Source organism: Pseudophryne corroboree, chromosome 6, assembly GCF_028390025.1.
Source record: "Pseudophryne corroboree isolate aPseCor3 chromosome 6, aPseCor3.hap2, whole genome shotgun sequence".
Classification (NCBI taxonomy): domain Eukaryota; kingdom Metazoa; phylum Chordata; class Amphibia; order Anura; family Myobatrachidae; genus Pseudophryne; species Pseudophryne corroboree.
Window position 1 is genome coordinate 112,718,648 of NC_086449.1, and position 20,736 is coordinate 112,739,383.

Below are 20,736 nucleotides of genomic sequence, written 5' to 3' on the forward strand. Positions count from 1 at the left end.
CAAATTCTGGAGGGCATTTTGTTCCGATCTCCAGATTTCTGTCAGCTTGTCGTCAGGCTACCATCCGCAGTCTAATGGGCAGACTGAAAGGGTGAACCAATCCTTGGAGCAGTTCCTCAGGTGTTATGTCTCCAAGTGTCAGACTGACTGGGTTGCTCATCTGTCCATGGCGGAGTTTGCCTATAACAATGCGGCTCACTCTGCTACAGGGATCTCTCCCTTCGTTTGTGTGTATGGGCATCATCCTAAGGCCAATTCTTTTGACCCCCTGGACTCCACGCCTGGTGGTTCCTCTGTGGTTTCGGTCCTTAGAGGTATTTGGAGGAAAGTAAAGAAAGCCCTTGTGTCTGTGTCATTAGTGACCAAAAGGGTTTTTGATAAGCGGAAAAGACCCTGCAGCTTCAAATTAGGAGACTTCGTCTGGTTGTCTACCAAGAATTTGAAGTTGAGACAGCCATCTCATAAGTTAGGCCCCCGGTTCATCGGTCCTTATAAGATCACTAGGGTTATCATGGCATTTCAGTTAGATCTACCCCGTTCTTTGGGTATCAATAAAACATTTCATTGTTCCCTTTTAAAACGGGCGATTAGTAATCCTTCTTCCAGTGGAAGACCTTCCCCTCTTCTGATACGTGGCCAGAGGGAGTTTGTTGTTGAAAGGATTCTTGACTCCAAGATGGTTCGGGGTCGGCTGTCATTTTTGGTGCACTGGAAGGGGTATGGCCCGGAGGAGCGGTCGTGGGTGCGCAGTTGTGATCTTCATGCCCCCAGACTGTTACGCTCTTTCTTCTCGCAGTTCCCCGATAAACCCGGTGGTAGGGGTTCTTTGACCCCTCGTCAGAGGGGGGGTACTGTTAGGGTCTCCTGCTCTGTGCTGCCACGTCGTCATGGCAACCGGGAGACAAGTGCTAGCGGAGTAACCTGAGCGTAGCTGATACTCCGGTTCGGGTCTTTTGCTGTGCAGTGGTTACAGGCTCTGTGCACGGCAGGGGATCCGGTGCTGGTTTTTGTGCTCACAGTCTGTGAGGTCTGAGTGGGGCGTGGACAGCACCTGCTATATAAACCCTCTTCTCAGGTTAGGCAGATGCTGCTGAATCTTTGTTGGTTAGTCAGTTCCTGAAAGCTAGCTAGTACTGTGTAAACTTTGTATTTGTTTGTTGCTTACTGCAAATAGGCCTTGGGATTTGGTATTACACTCTGCCAATCCAGACCTAGCAGTAAGACTGGAGTCAGTCGTTTAACCTGCTGGGGTTCTTTTGCTACTCTGTGAACCTAGCAAGTTTGCGGCTGTATTCTCAGACTTGCCTGCCAAAATCCTTTCTCACTGTGCAAGGTGTTCAGGTGTCAGTTTAGTGGCAGTAAACTGAACCAGTGCACTGCAAGTGAGGACTAGGATTGTGGAGACTCTCCTTGTGTCTATTATTCCATCTCTGACCAAGGAGTTTACTGCCACACCCGTTGGTAACCCTTTAGGGTTTTGCTGTTGCCCTTAGCAACAGCATTTCGGGTTCTCTACGTATTAAATCACAACATCTCGCTTCTTTCCATCTGAGCATTCCTAATACTAGGGAGACACCCAGTTTCTTAGCCTTTGGGCTTCTCTGTTCACGTTGTGTTTATTTTGTTACCCTATCACCTTCTGTGTATGTAATGTCATATTCCCCAGTCTGTCTGTGAGTTCATTTGTTTTGCATCCCTCTCCGTTCAGACACCAGTACATTCCTGCTGGCACTGGTGTGCATAACAGTTACCTCTAGAAATAGTCTCAGATCGAGGGGTACAGTTTACAGCAAGATTCTGGAGAGCCCTCTGTTCAGCTCTACAAATTAAACTCAAGTTTTCTTCTGCTTACCATCCACAGACTAATGGGCAAACTGAACGCGTCAATCAAGATCTAGAGACTTTTCTCCGTGTTTACCTTTCCCCTTCTCGAGATAACTGGGTGGAGTTGTTGCCTTGGGCTGAGTTTGCCCACAACCATCTATATCACTCTTCAACTGGTGAGTCTCCATTCTTTATTAATTACGGATTTCATCCCCAAGTTCCGGAGTTGCCCATTTGTCCTCCAGAAGAAGTTCCTGCTGCAGCCTCTACTCTCCGACACTTTAACCAAATCTGGAGTCGAGTTCATGCCAATCTCAAGAGAGTGTCCGGTTGCTATAAATTCTTTGCGGATAGGAAGCGACCAGCAGCTCCTCAATATAAGGCTGGCGACAAGGTATGGCTCTCTACCCGCAATCTTCATTTAAAAGTGCCTACTATGAAATTTGCCCCAAGGTTCATTGGTCCTTTCCCAGTGTTGCAAGTCTTGAACCCGGTCCTCTGCAAACTAGGTTTGCCTTCCCACCTTCGAATTCCGAACTCCTTTCACGTCTCTCTCCTCCGTCCCCTCATTCTGAATCGGTTCCACACAGCATCCCCTAGGTCAACTTCTGTAGTGACTGAAGCTGGGACAGAATTTGAAATCAAAGCTATTCTTGACTCTCGTTATCTTCATAAAAAACTACAGTACTTGGTAGAGTGGAAAGGTTATGGTCCTGAAGAGAGAAGTTGGATCAATGCTACTGAGGTAACGGCTCCCCGACTGGTTCGGATCTTCCACTCCAGACATCCACATAAGCCCGGAAAGTGTCCAGGGGCCACTACTGGAGGAGGGGGTACTGTCACACCTCACGGGCAGCGGCGGCCGCGCTTGCCTCTGTGGGTGTCCTGGATGGCCTGGCGCCTCTCTCCTCCGGCAGTCTCGGGGTTCCGGCGTCGGGTCAGTGGGTCTCCCCGGCGGCTTCCCGGAGCGAGGGCGCCGCCATATTGAGTGAGGTCAGGTAGGCGGAGCGGGGCTGACGTCACCTGCCCGCTCCGCCAATCAGGCAAAGGCGGGAGGTTCAAAGCCAGACGCCGGGCAGAGATCCGGCGCCTGTGTATCATCAATTCTGCCTGTCAGAAACTGTGATCTTCAGAGCTCCCTCGTTCCTGCTACTTCCGTGTTTCCAAGCATATCCGTGCCTCCAAGCACATCAGTGCCTTCAAGCGCCCGAGCGCCTCCACGCACCTCCGTGCCTCCAAGCACATCAGTGCCTCCAAGTGCCCGAGCGCCTCCACGCACCTCCGTGCCTCCAAGCACATCAGTGCCTCCAAGCGCCCGAGCGCCTCCACGCACCTCCGTGCCTCCAAGCACATCAGTGCCTTCAAGCGCCCGAGCGCCTCCACGCACCTCCGTGCCTCCCGCACTTAGTATTTTCCGTGATTCACCAGCACCTGTCAAGTTCTCTCTTTCAGGAGACCTTCAGCGTCCGCACGTGCCTCCTGTCCGCCGATCTGATCCTGCATGAGGAAGACTTACATCCGGCCATCTCTGCTGCGGCCCAGTTGCGGTTCCACTTCCCGGTCATCGGAAGAAACCCCGAGTCCACAACCCCCCCAGACCAGGTCAGTGATAGGAGCCCCAAGTGATTTCAGAAGTTCTACGCTAAACAGATTTTTATTTATAGGCTCTAAGGGTTCCTTCTGGCTTTCCATTGTGTAGCAATAAGTCTATAAGCAAATGTGGGTAAATATTTCTGGCAGATCCATGTGGCATTTCGAGCTGAAACGCCTCCGCATCAGAAAGCCTTCATTTCTCAACATTTCCCCAGAAACCTCACACAGGAAATCAGGAGTCACTGCTCTGCTTCACACACACACAGAGCTGGCCCTAACCAATATGATGCCCTAGACAAGATTTTGTCTGGTGCCCCCTAGCACCACAGCTGGTTCCGCCTCTGACCTTGCACCTCTTTTCCAGCACCATCACCCCTCACCCATAGCTGTCCGTATTTTGGTGTTTGTACCCCCTATATTTTAAAAAGGAACAGTTCGCACATTTGGTGCGCAGTCCAAAAAGGGGTGTGTTTTTGCTGGCAAGGGGCATGGCCACACAATAGTAACCCCAATTCCAATTACGCCATACAGTACTGCAACTTTATTCACATTTGATCATGCGATAGTGTCTCTTATTCACGTTACATCCCACAGTAGTATCACTTTACCTTATATACGTTACTCCTCACAGTAGAGCCCCTTATTCACATTACACCACACTGAATTTCTCCTTATTCACATTACACCACACCCTATTGCGCTTTATTCAGATTAGATGACACAGTAGTGCCCTTTCTATACGCAATGCCACATAGTAGAGCACCTTATACACATAATGCCACACATTAGTAATGTATTTATACACATAAATCCACACAGTAATGCCCCTTACACATGAGATACATTATTAATGTCCTTTTAAACATAATGCGCCTTACACATTATGACAACCTTTATTAATGCCCTTTTACACCATAATGTCCCTTACACATATGCCGTACATTATTAATGCCCTTATACACATAATGACACACATAGTGCCCCCTACACATTTGCTGCACATTATTAGTGCATTTTTACACACATAATGCTCCTTACACATATTCCGAACACTACTGCACAACCAACCCACTCACATGCACACAGCACTCACACTGCCACTAACACTGTGACCTCTGCCTCTGCTTGGATACAGATGTGTCCTCTTGCCTCAATGCTAACGTCGGGCACCTTTTTTATGAAAATACATCTTATTTGCATTGCTATGTGGCTAGGATGCACAAGCAGCTTCTGCTGATTAAAATGAAATGCATCATGCCTATATACTGTGTGAGACTGTGGCTATATCTGCATATGAAATGCTACATACAGAATATAGGCATGCCGCATATCATTTTAATCAGCAGAAGCTGCTGATGCCCCTAGGCATATCAAATGCCCTAGGCAATTGCCTAGTTTGCCTATGCCTATGGCCGGCTCTGCACACACATCAGGGAATTGGGGTCTGTTCAGGTAGAAGCTGTCTCCAGGCCCAGAAACTTCTTCAAATGTCCACACTGATTCCTGTCATAGACTGGATACAAGATGGGCAAGAACACTTGGGGTCTGGAGAGGTTGGCAGCATGGATCCACCCGGAGGAACTACCCATACCGACCAGAACTGGATGCCCAGAAGCAAGGTTCCATCCAGAGCCTTTACACTCAAACTCATCCTGACACACCTCATTATATCTGTTATCTGGTAGAAGCTTGGACTCTCACTTTAGTGTTTTCTATTATATGTTTTGAAGATTGTATCTTGGGTAATAGATTTTGGTAAACCTTATTACACTATAAATTCTAATCTTGATTAGCTTATCCTCCATAACTATCCTGCTGACTGTTTGCTAACTGAGGATGTATTAAGGATTGTAATAACCCCCCCCCCTTCCTTTCCCCAGTGATACATAGAATCAAATTAATCTGAAGTAAGGAGGGTTAAGGCGGGGGGGGGGGGGGGGGGGGTGGATTCACTTCATGCTTCCCTTATGTACTCATGTTTCAAAATGTCTTACTCCCCATATTCCACTCCCCTTTATGGATTCTTTTCCACTTCTTACCCTCCTGCACAATAAGCCTCTCCCACCCACATCTCTTGCACCCATCTGTCCCCCCTCATCTTGCTCCTTCGCCTTGCTGTCGGGAGAGTTCTGTCCTGGGACCTGCCTTACTCCCACTCTGACGGTAACTTCTCAGATCCGCTGTGACCTAAGATGCAACACCAACCCAGGCTTCGGACCATTTTTTTTGCTATAAAAGATCTTTTTATATTCAGTTTATTTTCACTCGTGATAATTTATAATTATTGCTAATTGGGAATGATAATGTGGCCTTTCTCTGGATTTGTTGTCCAAACTCCATAATGAGACCTGACCTCATGCTGCTCCATCTATTCTTTCAGTTGTTACCCTTTTTTTTTTTTTTTTTATAGATGGGGACCATGCATTGTACTTATATGTGGCACTGCCATAGGCATTATGGTGAATTTATGCCATGTTATTAAACAGTGCACCTCAAAAGTTGGGTTGGTTGGTTAGGAATTTAGTTGGTTTGCCTATACATTAACCCCTTAGCGGCTGAGGGTTTCTCCCTCCAGTGCAGAGTACATTTTTCCAAGTAACAACCATTAGTCTTTTTAGATTCTAAGACAACAAATAAACTCTATCCAAAATTACCAAAGTTGCAAACAACAGGATTCTACTTGTAGGTTTTCATAATAAAAGCTGCACTGAAAATGATAATGCATTTTGTTCTTCTCACTTTCGTCTTCTTAAATTAAACTCCTACATGTGTAGGAATAATATGGCAGCCCTTCACACATAGTGAATGGATACATAGACTGTCAATCAAACGAAGTCAGTCTCAGGTTGTGATAATCAACGCTATGCATTGTGGGTTATTTAATAATAAAAGTTTTTCTTGCATTAGGCTGGTTTAATAGTGTTTATTATTGAAACACATTAATTCACATAAGAGTGTAATATGGTTTATGATTTGGTAAATTTGTATCATTAATAATTAAGCAGTTTAAGGTCTTTATCTCTGCACCAATCATATTAGGGTACTAGATGACATCATCATCCCTTCCCTTTATAAGGGTTTGTACCTGGCTCATTGTTCCATTACACAGGTACTGAGCTTCTGCTGCAGATTCACAGAAAGGTGAGAATCATTATTATGGATAATGTGACACTACTCTGAACAAAGTTCTGTTTAAATGTTTAAAGTGTTATTATACATTTTATATGTTTTTTTGTAACATTGTATTTTAGTGTTCTCAGTGTTTAGATTCACTGATTTATATTTCTTCCCTAAAATATGATAATAAAGAGCTTATTGTTGTGTGCACATAGGTTTATCTGTGACATTTTATCCCAGTACTCTAATACCCCTTTTCCACCTACGTACCGTGTCCGATCCGGGATGTTTAACACGGCTACAACCCGTGTCGGCTCCCCCGTTTCCACTACACTTCGACACGGGTTATTCCCGTGTCTGATCTGTTTCCACCTAACCCGGGTAAGCTCTGTAAAAGCCTATTGCTGTCATTACAAATGGACTTTTTACTGTCTCATCAAGATGATGTCATCAAAAGGACCAAAACAGAGGGGTGGGGCCTGCTCACAGCATTGCAGCAATGGACGCCGGTGCAGTAGCTGTGTCTAGCATGGAGTTGCAGACGGTTTGCAGTTTACTGCTGCTTTCTGCTACAGACAGCTTGATGCAGCTTTTCACCTTGTGCTACCTACTGCAGAGCTGGAGAAGGAGAGCTCAATTCTTTGCAGAGAGGGCTACCTATCGACGCAAATATTTGAAAAGGAGGAGAGCGCGTATATCATCCACTGTTGTTATTTCTCTCATAACAATGAACTCTACACCAAGCCGAAGAATGTGGATGAGAGATCGCAGACATGGGGAAGCATTCATGCAGATTATTCTAGCATATCAGGAGGAGCAGTGGATGGCAAACTTCAGGATGTCTCGCGCTACATTCGAGTATGTTTCAGAACTACTGTCCCCCGCAATAACCATGCAGACCACCAGGTTCCGTAAGCCCATTGAGCCAGCCAGGAGATTAGCGATTGCTCTCTGGTGGTATGCTACCCCTGGAGAGTATCGCACAGTTTCCAGTTTATTTGGAGTAGGGATTGGCACGGTCTGCAAGATTGTCTACCAGGTCACGCGGGCATTGCTGGATACCATGTACCATCGCTTTATTTCCTTGCCACAAGGACAGCGGCTAGATGAGACTATAAAAGGGTTTAAGAAGCGTGGCTACCCACAGTGTGCTGGTGCCATAGATGGGACCCACATCCCCATCATCGCCCCCTGTGACAACCCAGCAGACTATTATAATCGTAAGGGTTGGCATTCCATTGTTCTGCAAGCGGTAGTGGACCACAAATACTGGTAAGCACTGTTTCACTAATGTGTTTGAAATAGGCTTGGCCTGTTTTATGATAATGCATAAACCTTTATTTTTAGTTTCACAGATGTCTTCATAGGGTGGCCCGGACGGTCACATGATGCAAGGGTTCTCGCCAACTCCGATCTTTACAGTATTGCTGAGGACAAGCTTGGTGGATGGCTTTTCCCTCGAGAGGTAAGATTATTTACTACTTAAACTGAAATGTTTGCCCATAAACCAATAGTCAAGTTTTACCCCTGTAATAATATTAATGTTTTATTAACAGAAATCGGTGATCGTACATGGTGTGGACATCCCGGTCCATCTCATTGGTGATGCAGCATACCCATTACAGCGCTGGCTAATGAAGGGCTACACCCAGCATGTTCACTTATCCCCCGAACAGACATCATATACCCATGCCCTAAGTTCGGCCCGTATGGCAGTGGAGAATGCGTTTGGGCGTTTAAAAGGACGCTGGCGCTGCCTCATGAAGAGGAATGATGTGGACTTGAAAATAATGCCAGATATAGTAGCGGCCTGCTGCATTCTCCATAACATATGTGAGATTCAAAAGGAAAACTTTCTCCCCGAGTGGAATATATATGATCATGGGGCGGGGGTCGCTGTACATGATGCACCAGGCTTGGTGGGGGGGCATGACGCTGCCAGTGAGTGCATAAGGGCCACCATTGCAGCTAATCTTCAAACAATGTTGCAGTAGAGAAGACAGACAAGTTTTTGTGTGCAAACAATTTTTGTTTATTTCGATTTTCAGTTATAAAAATTTGGTTCAAAAGTTATTATATTTTTTCTTTTAAACAGTTGGCACACATTTTCTGAGGTAACAATATAAAATATTTAAGTGCAAACATGTCACTGTAAAATTCCACATAACGCAAGGGGTCTTCAACATGTGTCCCTCCAGCTGTTGTGGAACAACATGTACCAGCATGTGTTGCTATGTGTTTCCACAACAGCTAGAGGGCCACATGGTGAAGACACCTGCCCTGAGGTAAAAGAGTAAAGTGCAAACAGGGCACTCTGTAAAAAAAAAAAACCCTAATGTTTGGTTTGGCAGGTATCGGGTTACCCCCAATATTTGGATCACACTGCCGCACATTTCCTGAGGTAACAATATAAAAAGGTAGCCCCAATATCTGGATCCCACTACCCATTTTCTGAGGTAACAATATAAAAGTTTAAAGTGCTAACAGGGCACTCTGTAAAATCAAAATAATGTTTGCATTTGTATGTATCAGGGTTGAGGATACAGTGCAAACAGAACCTTAAAACACAAACATTGTTTTATAACCCGCTGCTCTAAGGCAGTTGTCTATATACCCGAAATTCTGAGGATTGCGGGATTTGTGTTGGGGGATTTGAGGGAGGTTCATAGTTGTATGGACCATATGGGTGCTGTGGGTAGGCTGTGTCTTGCTGTTGTGTTTGTGTGGTATTCCCTATGGTACGTGCAAACGTGCGTTCAAAAAATGTCATCTGCCTATCATGCATGGTCATTAACTGACTCATAAAAGTTTGATGCATTTCTTTTTCTGACGCAAGAAATCTCTCAAGCCGTGCATCTTCCTGGGCATTGAGCTCACTATCTGCCTCACGCAGGTGATCCACGATAATGGACTTCATTGCTTTGACCGTTTGTTCTGTTTTGTTCAGTTTCTTTTTCCGCTGTGGAACGTTGTAGACTGTGAAGGAGATGAAACAGAATGTAAGCAACAATATAAAAATAGCAGTGGTAGCATATACGTGTTTGTGGCCTTCTCCCACCTGCACACTAGCTATACTCTGCAACATTACCATGATTCTATAAAAAAATAGCAGTGGTAGCATATACGTGTTTGTGGCCTTCTCCCACCTGCACACTAGCTATACTCTGCAACATTACCATGCCTTTACATATAGGGACTGCTGCAACTGTATTTGTAATGGTAATACTTACTATTTGAGCGCAAAGTCGTGGTCTTGGGGGGTTGCGACGTCTCCGCCTGAGACTGTGGTACGTCCTCAATAGTGGCACTGATGGAATCATCATTGACGGTCGAGTCTTCGAAACTGCTGTCCGATATAAGCAGCGGGGATGATGGGCTGCATTGTGAGCTGGGAAGGCTGTGCTGTGTTTCGTCAGTCCTCGTCGACTGACATCTGGCGACTGGCAGAGCTGGATGACGATAGTGCTATGGGATTTGTTATCGCAGTTTTGCCGAAGACACTATAGCATAGGTCATAATATGGCCATTCCATACGCCCAGCACCACTTTTCTTGCGGTTATGGTCGTGTACTTTGGTGAATTGTCTGCGTAGTGCCTTCAATTTGTTAACGACTTGTTGCTGGGTTTTTTGGATGCCCCTTTCTGCCAGCATAAGGGATATGTTCTTGTAGACGATAGCATCCTTAACTGTTCCAGTCACCTGCCTTCTTATTTCTTCCTCTCCCCGAATATTAAGCAGCTCTTTGATCTCTGTGTCTGACCAGGTATGGCTAGCCATGTTGCTGTGCTGGAGCTTCTGCTGCTGTATATTGTCTGTTTGTTTGGAAGCTGCTGCAATAAAAATATCTGTATGTACCCAGCGCGACTTCAGAGTGTTTTGTTTGCTGCCTCAATGCCTGCATGTGCCCAGCGTAGTGTTGTTTGCTGCTGCGGTGCCTGCATGTGCCCAGCGTGTCTCCCAGGGATGACATCATCTTCCAGTGCCCCAGAAGCAGCCAATCAGCGTCTCAGAGCGTTACTCGGGTCTGAAAACACGTGTAATGACCGTTTCCACTGCACCGCTATCCGTGTCATTACCGTGTTCTACCCAGGTAAATAGCCGGGTTGGATTCCCGGGTCACTCAACCCGTGTTGACCCGTTTCCACCTACTAAAAATCCGTGTCGATGCGCCCCCCCGTGCAAAAACACGGGTAAAAACAGCTAGTGGAAAAGGGGTATCAGTGTCTGGGTTTTGCAGATTTGCACTTTAACTTTGACAATTAAGAGCACAGCTCTGTGTGTATGATTTGTTAGAGTTGTTTATTCCTGATATAAAGTGGTCATTAGTAATAATAGTATCCCCTAGCAGCAATATAGATACTGATGGGGCACTAATTTTCTGTTCATGTGGAATACCCCTGTTATAGGGACAGCCTTATAATTTGATTAAGTTCCACAAAAAGATGTGTTAACCATCTGCTATTAGAATTAACATCATTAATTAATCAATTATATAACGATATGCATTCATTAATTATTTGCCCTAATATGAATTCATCAGGTTCCCTATCTAAGTGATTTTTCTGTACCTGGGTATCCGAATTTTTCTTTTACAAGTTTTCTCACTATAAGGTACGTGAGGTGACACTTTGATATTTTCCTATTTAATGTATAATGTTACAGTCCAGCATACTTGATTAGATCAATATTTCTTAATTAGGCCAAACTGGTTGTATACCAGAAAGCCCCAGTGATATATGGGATTTCCCACCAAGCACGTATGAACGAGTCTTATCGTATTTTACTGTTCGTATAAACAACTGTACATTCCAGTCACTCGAGGTATGACCAAAGACACCATCATTCTGTTCTTTCTTCCTTTTTTTGTTGTTGTCCTCTTTCTGTCTGCTCGGACATATTTTGTATAATTACATGTTCCTTTCATGTTTTAATGGAATGTATTATTCTAGTCTAGATCTTTTATTGTATTTAGTTTTGATAAATTCTTCTGCAATTATAGATGTGCCCCTGATGAAGTCTTTTGTATAAGACGAAACGCGTTGGTTTATCTGTATTGTGATGTTATCTCCGAACCAACCATAAGGAGAAGGAGGAGACTGTTGTCAATCACCTACAATTGTATTCGGACAACGCTAAAAGTTATTATGTCTTTTAATAAATTTTATATGTTGGAACATGTTATTACTTTGTTTTAAACATCATTAACCATTCAAGGGTTAAAAAATGTGGGTGTTGATACGACCCCCTGGCGCCGATTCTCCTATAGTTGTATATATCTATTTCTAGTTCCGTCTAACCGGGGACTTAGTTGAATCAGGCTGCCTTCATTAAATTTCCCCTGGTTTTATTTAAGGTGACAGTCCTTACTAAGTATACCAGTTAGCGCAGAGGGAGAGTATTTGTTTGGTGTATTGTTTCTGTTAGCTACTCTCCATTGCAGCTGGGCATTATGCCTCTGTTTAATGACCGCAAGAGTAGGAATCAAAAATGTAAAACTATATTTTTAGAAGAGATGCGTGATATCGAGCAGACAGATGATGAGGACAACAATGATTATTATCACCTCCTAAATAAAATGGAAAACTTGGCCACTAGAGAATTGAAAAGTTGGTACGACCTCATTACACTTGAAAAGTATTTAGAGGTGGGATGAGTTCCCAGAGGTCTGAGGTTAAATAAAACCCCTATTATGGGAGCACAAAATGAAGAATTTACTAAGAGTTGGAATAGAATCTTGGATGAAAGTGCAGCCAGATTGGTAGATCTCATTGTCACAGAAAGAAAAAAAGAACTAGAAATCTTAGAGATAGACCTTAACAAACTAGAGACCACATTGTTAAAATTCAATGAGGATGAGGAATTCAAGAGGGACGTGATTGACCTTCAATATAAACTAGATAGTTTAGAAAAGGAGATCATCCTACGCAAACAAAAAAAGTTTGCAAGGGAAAAGTCCGATTATGAAAGTGGAAAAATACATGAGTGGGGTACTAATGTGAGTAATAAATCTGATCCAAAAGAATATCAGGTCCGCGGTGGATGGAGAAGGATTGAGGACGACTTTAACAACGAGATATTTTATCCAAGACGTGATTATGCTCCCTTCTGTCACTCCAAACAAAGAGGCTTCTATTAAAACAGAAGAAGGAGTTCCTATCAGTCACCCAGACGTAGATATGGGAGAAAACCTTCCTATAGAGCTCAACAATCCCCCATATGACGACGTCAGAGATTTGTACACCAAAATCGTTACGAACATCTTAGATCTACTACTCCCAAAGGTAGGGTTTTTTTTAGAGGAGAAAAAGAGAGCAGTTCTACCTTACCTCCAAGAAAGGGAACGTCTACACACTCGTTTAGACTCCCCACAGGGGGTAAAGAGACAATTACTCCCAGGAGAAGAGGCACAAGGGGCGGAAGAAAGATCGCCCAACAAAAAACAAAGAGCAATCAATCTCCTACAAGAAGCGTCAAGTCATCAATCATCAACCTTACTAAAAAGGAACTATCAACCTCGCAGGTATCAATACTAAGTAAAGGGTTGAAGTTTTCTCCTAACCAACATGTAGATAAGTTTAATCTTTTTGTGGATCTAAATAAATACATACGAAATCTCACTTTGAAAAGGCATTTCCTAAAAAATCCCACACCCATAATGACCCATGAACCCAAGAATAAACCAGTTGTAGCACCCCCATCCAGATATTACCCCGTGGAATCCAGAGCAAATCATATATTGATTTCTTTTTTGACTCGGTCAGAGAAGATTTCAGGAAACTCAAGATACAGGATGACCGATACTGTGGCAATCTCACTTCCCAGGAAAGATTAGCAATTAAACAACTGAAAAATGACGATGAAATAGTGATAAAATCAGCGGATAAGGGAGGAGCTGTCGTTATTCAGGATAGAATAACATATGTCAAAGAAGCCCTCAATCAAATTTTAAGACACATCGACATATGAACAACTACCAGCGGATCCCACTTTGGTGTACAGAGAAGAACTGTTCAGTGTTCTATACGGCGCTAAGAACAAAGGAATCATTTGCAAGAAGGAATTTGACTATATGTATAACAAAACCCCGAGGGTGCCTGTGTTTTACCATCTACCCAAGGTACATAAAGGGGTGATTCCACCCCCCGGTAGACCAATAGTGGCAGGGGTGGAATCTTTAACATCCAACTTGTCACACTTTCTCGACATTAAACTCCAACCATATGTCAAGAACCAGTTATCATATTTGAAAGATTCGACTGATCTGTTGAGAATGCTTGGGGAGTTCCAATGGCAGCCCACATATAGATGGGTAACAGTTGACATCCAAGCGCTGTATACCTCCATCCCCCATGTAAAAGGGAGTGAAGCGGTCAATAAAATTTTGATTAGGACAGTCTAGTTAGCGAAGACGAGAGAGTATTTCTGTTGGAGAGCATCTTTTTCATCTTAAACCATAACTATTTTGAGTTTGAGGGGGAAGTACTACCGACAAAAACAAGGGACTGCGATGGGGACGAAGTTTGCCCCATCGTATGCTAACATCCCATTTCCAGGAAAAACACAATTCTGATGTTCAGGGCCTGACATTTACGGTCATTGAACATATACAGGAAGATAAAAGAGGGGACAGAGACAAACAGTTAACCAAAAGGGAATCCTTTTGGATCTATACTCTGAACACTCTCATCCCGAATGGATTGAACGAGAGTATAGACATGGTAGCCTTCCTCTAAGAGCAGATATACTTGCCCAGGGTTTATTCATCGTGCCTATTATTGGGTAGAATTTGATACTCTTCTGTATAATATTAAACACACCTTTCCCAGACATAACCTAGGAGGATAGTTAGGTTTCTGGTGTTAGGGATACAACACAGTGAATTGTTCATGTATATTAATTTTATTATTCTTTTTGTTTTATTATTGTAAAAATGGAACTTTGTTCATAGTGGTGATAATAGAGTTAACCTCACCCAAAGGTGTTGTAATAAAAGTATTGATAGTGACAAATATATGTATTTTGGTATAGTTTTTTCCCCTGAAACACAGATTGTATATTTAGATATATCACGTTAATTGGGCGCTGTTAGCCCATCTAGGTATAGGAATTAGGTTTCACATTTAATTAGCCACATTTAATAAGCGGTATGTAACTAATATATATAGTATTTTATAACACGCCCACACTTTGTTAATAGTCATGTTCATTAATTGTATCATGAGTATTGTTATTTCTTATACGTAACACAGTATAGGTAGTGTAAAGGTCATATTAGGTGTACAATTTATTTAGTAGTGGACTAATATTTCACCACTTCACACATAGGGGTGGATTTGCTGAGGTGGGGGTTCTGTTTGGGATGGGGTGTTGCCCGTAGCAACCGGTCCGATTCCGGGTATTATATTCTGGGGGGTGCTAGATAAATGTGAAGTAGGGTCTGGTTGGTTGCTATGGGCAACGTCCCATCTTGAGTGGAGCTCCCATCTTGGTAAATTTGTCCCATAGTATGAATTAAATCACAGGTTTTCAGATAGCCATATACAACTGATATGGCTGTTTATATATTCATTTAGGAGTGTACCATCTTTATTCAACTTTGATATACTAGGCCCTTTTTTTTTTTTTTTTTTTTTTTCCCCCCTCGAACCTTTTAAAATGTAGGTGAACTCTTATATTGGTACTGTATGTGACTTAGTCAGATGTTCCATAGCTGTGTAGTTGGAATGCATAATAAAAATGACGATATTGCACATTTGGTCCCACTGCAGTGTTGTTTTATATTAAAAAAGAGAAGAGGGAAGGAAAGAGAAGGAAGGAAAAAAATAAATAAAATAAAGCTGGCCACAGTACCCGCCCTTCACACATAGTGAATGGATACATAGACTGTCAATCAAACGAAGTCAGTCTCAGGTTGTGATAATCAACGCTATGCATTGTGGGTTATTTAATAATAAAAGTTTTTCTTGCATTAGGCTGGTTTAATAGTGTTTATTATTGAAACACATTAATTCACATAAGAGTGTAATGTGGTTTATGATTTGGTAAATTTGTATCATTAATAATTAAGCAGTTTAAGGTCTTTATCTCTGCACCAATCATATTAAGGTACTAGATGACATCATCATCCCTTCCCTTTATAAGGGTTTGTACCTGGCTCATTGTTCCATTACACAGGTACTGAGCTTCTGCTGCAGATTCACAGAAAGGTGAGAATCATTATTATGGATAATGTGACACTACTCTGAACAAAGTTCTGTTTAAATGTTTAAAGTGTTATTATACATTTTATGTTTTTTTGTAACATTGTATTCTAGTGTTCTCAGTGTTTAGATTCACTGATTTATATTTCTTCCCTAAAATATGATAATGAAGAGCTTATTGTTGTGTGCTCATGTGCACATAGGTTTATCTGTGACATTTTATCCCAGTACTCTTAAGCCCAGTACCCACGGGCCGATGCAGGAGAGATGTGTGCTGAGCGGTTCGCTCAGCACACATCTCTCCTGCCGCTCAGCACAGCGCGAGTGAAGTGAGCGACCCGCTAGATTGGCCTGCATGCAGGCCAATCTAGCAGCAGCGATAGCGATGTGCGGGGCTGCGCATCGCTATCGCTGAGGGGGCTACACACGGAGCGATCATGCTGATATTCTAAGCAATCTAGTCAGATTGCTTAGAATATCGCACCGTGAGTACCCCCCTTTAGTGTCTGGTTTTGCAGATTTGCACTTTTACTTTGACAATTAAGAGCACAGCTCTGTGTGTATGATTTGTTAGAGTTGTTTATTCCTGATATAAAGTGGTCATTAGTAATAATAGTATCCCCTAGCAGCAATATAGATACTGATGGGGCACTAATTTTCTGTTCATGTGGAATACCCCTGTTATAGGGACAGCCTTATAATTTGATGAGGTTCCACAAAAAGATGTAACCATCTACTATTAGAATTAACATCATTAATTAATCAATTATATAACGATATGCATTCATTAATTATTTGCCCTAATATGAATTCATCAGGTTCCCTATCTAAGTGATTTTTCTGTACCTGGGTATCCGAATTTTTCTTTTACAAGTTTTCTCACTATAAGGTACGTGAGGTGACCCTTTGATATTTTGATATTTTCCTATTTAATGTATAATGTTACAGTCCAGCGGTTCCGGTATGAATGGTCGACCATGTTATGGTCGACAGTCATTAGGTCGACCACTATTGGTCGACATGGACAAAAAGTTAAAAAACCTCATGTCGACCATTTTCATGTGTCGACCATGTGTCCATGTCGACCATGTCAATGTCGACCAATAGTGGTCGACCTAATGACTGTCGACCATAACATGGTCGACCATGTGAACGGATACCCAGTCCAGCATACTTGATTAGATCAATATTTCTTAATTAGGCCAAACTGGTTGTATACCAGAAAGCCCCAGTGATATATGGGATTTCCCACCAAGCACGTATGAACAAGTCTTATCGTATTTTACTGTTCGTATAAACAACTGTACGTTCCAGTCACTCGAGGTATGACCAAAGACACCATCATTATGTTCTTTCTTCCTTTTTTTGTTGTTGCCCTCTTTCTGTCTGCTCGGACATATTTTGTATAATTACATGTTCCGTTCATGTTTTAATGGAATGTATTATTCTAGTCTAGATCTTTTATTTAATTTAGTTTTGATAAATTCTTCTGCAATTATAGATGTACCCCTGATGAAGTCTTTTGTATAAGACGAAACGCGTTGGATTATCTGTATTGTGATGTTATCTCCGAACCAACTATAAGGAGAAGGAGGAGACTGTTGTCAATCACCTACAATTGTATTCGGACAACGCTAAGAGTCATACTGCTTAAAGTGTGGAATAACACATCTCCTCTGTATCAATATTGATTTTGAAGTTATTATGTCTTTTAATACATTTTATATGTTGGAACATGTTATTACTTTGTTTTAAACATCACTAACCATTCAAGGGTTAAAAAAATTGGGTGTTGATATGACCCCCTGGCGCCGATTCTCCTATTGTTGTGTGTGTGTGTGTATATATATATATATATATATATATATATATATATATATATATATATATATATATATATATATATATATACACATACATACATACATACATTACACAATTCTTCCAGCGTTATTTTCGTCGGAATGTAGACTGGACGATATTTGAATCTGGGGACCTGTAACAGACACCCCTCACCAAATAGTCACCCAAACAAGAGGCCAACAGGCCAATTAGTAAAAAGTTATTTTAATAACGTATAAGTGAACATATGGATTTTTATACACAGTTCAAAGTATAAAATTATGTCAGTAAAATGCAGCCAAAAGAATACACAGCCAACACGTTTGTAAGATGGATTCTAGATATTCCCTCACCTTTTACAAGGTGCGAGCTCGACAGGGAGTATCTTTACAGACTAGGTTGTGATTCTCTGACTGACAAACCCAACGCGTTTCGTCTTATCGACTTCATCAGGGGTAACGAATATAGGAAAAGGGCTAGTTTGCTCACGATGAATTTATGTAAAGGATCATAACCTCAAATATAAGATTATTCAAAATCTCCTATATTTAGACTTAGTGGATGGAGCTCTTATATCAGGGCTCCTGATTGGAGCTTAAAAGATATTCTTTCTTAGATGTATAATCAGTTGGATAATGATGTTTTGTATAAACTACCTTAAAGCTAATTAGGCATAAATCCTTATAGGGCCGCCTAGGAATACTATTGGTTACAGTCTCTTAGGAGTGCTGACAACCGTATGTCGGCATTTTTGCAAACTACCTAAAGTGTGGTGTCCAATTTTTAAAATCAAGACTATTTCTGATTCAGATGTTGACCCACATACAACGAAACTCAAGAATTATATAGCTGGTTTGACAATCTCAAAAGTATAAATGTGCGGCTTCCTCAATAGGTCTCACAGAATAGATCCTGGGAGAGATTTAGCTGTATGTGGAAGTCACAGAATATTCGTTACCCCTGATGAAGTCGATAAGATGAAACGCGTTGGGTTTGTCAGTCAGAGAATCACAACCTAGTCCGTAAAGATACTCCCTGTCAAGCTCGCACCTTGTAAAAGGTGAGGGAATATCTAGAATCCACCTTACAAACGTGTTGGCTGTGTATTCTTTTGGTTGCATTTTATTGACATAATTTTATACTTTGAACTGTGTATAAAAATTCATATGTTCAATTATACGTTATTAAAATAACTTTTTACTAATTGGCCTGTTGGCCTCTTGTTTGGGTGACTATTTGGTGAGGGGTGTCTGTTACAGGTCCCCAGATTCAAATATCCTCCAGTCTACATTCCGACGAAAATAACGCTGGAAGAATTGTGTAATTACATTCCACTTTAGCGCACTTGGGAATTTGTGTTTATTCTTGTATGCTTTTGAGGTCTCCCAACAAAGATCTCTCCCGTGGTGCCGCTCCCAGGTTGGCGCGACATAAAGATACTACTGTGTTTATATATATATATATATATATATATATATATATATATATATCCCAATATTATCCGGCACTCCTCAAAAACAATCGCAACTTGCTTCGGTGGCCATCCAATAAATGTAATATGGTCCCAGAATCAGGCGTCACTCATACCTCTTTCAGACATGCTCCAAATTCCCGGGATTTTGCACATGAACGCGCATCAACCCGGGAATTTGGTATGTCTGAAAGGCACCGACCCAGGAATGTGATCCGGGTCGCCAACCCTGCAATAGACCTGGGTTTTTCCCGGGACTCAAGTCCTGGGATGACAACCCGGCTTAGGTCTGAAAGGTGCGACCTGGGAATTTGCTCCCAGGTCGCACCTGATTGGCGGGGCTGGCTGGAGGAGGCCGGAGTTCAGAGGGGGCGTGCGCCGGCTGCTGCAGTCCGCGCTGCTGTGAGTAGTTGAAGCAGCCAGCGCAGCCAAAAAACAGAGAGGCGGCCTGTTGGAGTGAGAGAGAGTGTGTGTGTATATGAATTTGGCATGTGGTGTATATTACATGTATGTGTGTGTTTGAGTGTGACATGTGTATGTGTAAGACGTGTGTGTAAATGTACGAGTGTGATGTCTGTCTGTGTGTGTGTGTGTATAAGACATGTGACAATAGAGTAGCCTGGTCTGACCTGACTGCTGGGGCAGACCAGGCTTATGTCTGAAAAGGGTCGAGTCGGGAATTTCCCAGGTCTCAGGTTTAGTGTGAAAAGGGGTCCCAGCAAAAACCTGGGATTTTTCAAAGGTGAAAATCCCGGGTCTGAAGCAGGGAAATTCCCGGGTCCTATGTCTGAAAGGGGTATCAGAGTCTCACAGATCAAAACTGAAATGCAGACAGTCAGTCTCCATTAGTAGGCAACATCTCAGGGACCTAGTGCCGTTGATCAATACATACATACAGTACACATAGATCAAGTTATTTACATTTTTAAATAAGAATATTACAGACTAATAAAATGTGGCCAGGGTGAAAGAACCCAGGAGGGACTTACTTCCGCCAGGGTGTCTCTCCTGTCTGTATGGGTAGTGGTAGAGTTGCAGGCGACTGCTGCTGTCTGCGCAGTAAATGCCCCATCTGACCGACCGAGTCTATGTGACCTGCAGGAGACTGGGCAGTGGGCGCACTCGGAGGCTGGGCTGCTCCTCAGCAGCGGCGACGGCTCCCAGCACCATGACGTCACAATACCAGCATCACAGTGACCAACTGACAGGTAATTGGGAAGGGGGGGGGGAGGGGGTTGTGATTGCAGGTGGGGTTTTGAGCAGTCAGTCCGTTCTGTAGAATTGTAGTTAATCCGTGCGCGGCGGAGCGAGGAGTTTAAAAGTATTAATAGGTGTTGCTGCCCCTTTGTTTGTGTCCCGGATCCTCGGGGCCCCTCTGACCCTTGGGGCCCACTACAGATGTCCCCCCTGTCGCCGGGCCTGATGAAGCCAACCACTTTCAAACATGAATGCCCACACCACACCCTTACTGTTCTTTGGCTGCGACTGTATGCACACCACCCCATACTGGCATCAGCCTCCTAGTCATACACTATCACAAGTCGTGTGCAAATCTCCTTCCCATCTGACCATGAATAAGGCCCATTCTATTGAGCAATGGTGGAGTAGCATCTTCTCTTGTGAGGGTGATGCTGGGCTGTGACATCATCGGCCACAGTCGCACTCAAAAGCCATTACAACATGGAGAA

At 42.9% G+C, this 20,736-nt stretch overlaps 2 long non-coding RNA genes across 3 annotated transcripts; both read left to right on the plus strand.

The window, feature by feature from the left end:
• The first annotated feature begins 6,525 nt into the window (after window positions 1-6,525).
• LOC134934925 (uncharacterized) lies at window positions 6,526-17,408 on the plus strand. 2 transcript variants are annotated; one of them, XR_010179843.1, is made up of 5 exons: window positions 6,526-6,558; window positions 11,076-11,146; window positions 11,235-11,356; window positions 11,535-11,673; window positions 17,237-17,408. It is a non-coding gene; the product is annotated as an uncharacterized LOC134934925 (long non-coding RNA). The 2 variants fall into 2 exon arrangements; XR_010179844.1 differs by lacking the exon at window positions 17,237-17,408 and having other exon boundaries at window positions 11,535-11,716.
• Window positions 15,708-16,996, plus strand: LOC134934926 (uncharacterized). Its single transcript, XR_010179845.1, has 3 exons — window positions 15,708-15,741; window positions 16,554-16,624; window positions 16,937-16,996. It is a non-coding gene; the product is annotated as an uncharacterized LOC134934926 (long non-coding RNA).
• Window positions 17,409-20,736: the final 3,328 nt, after the last annotated feature.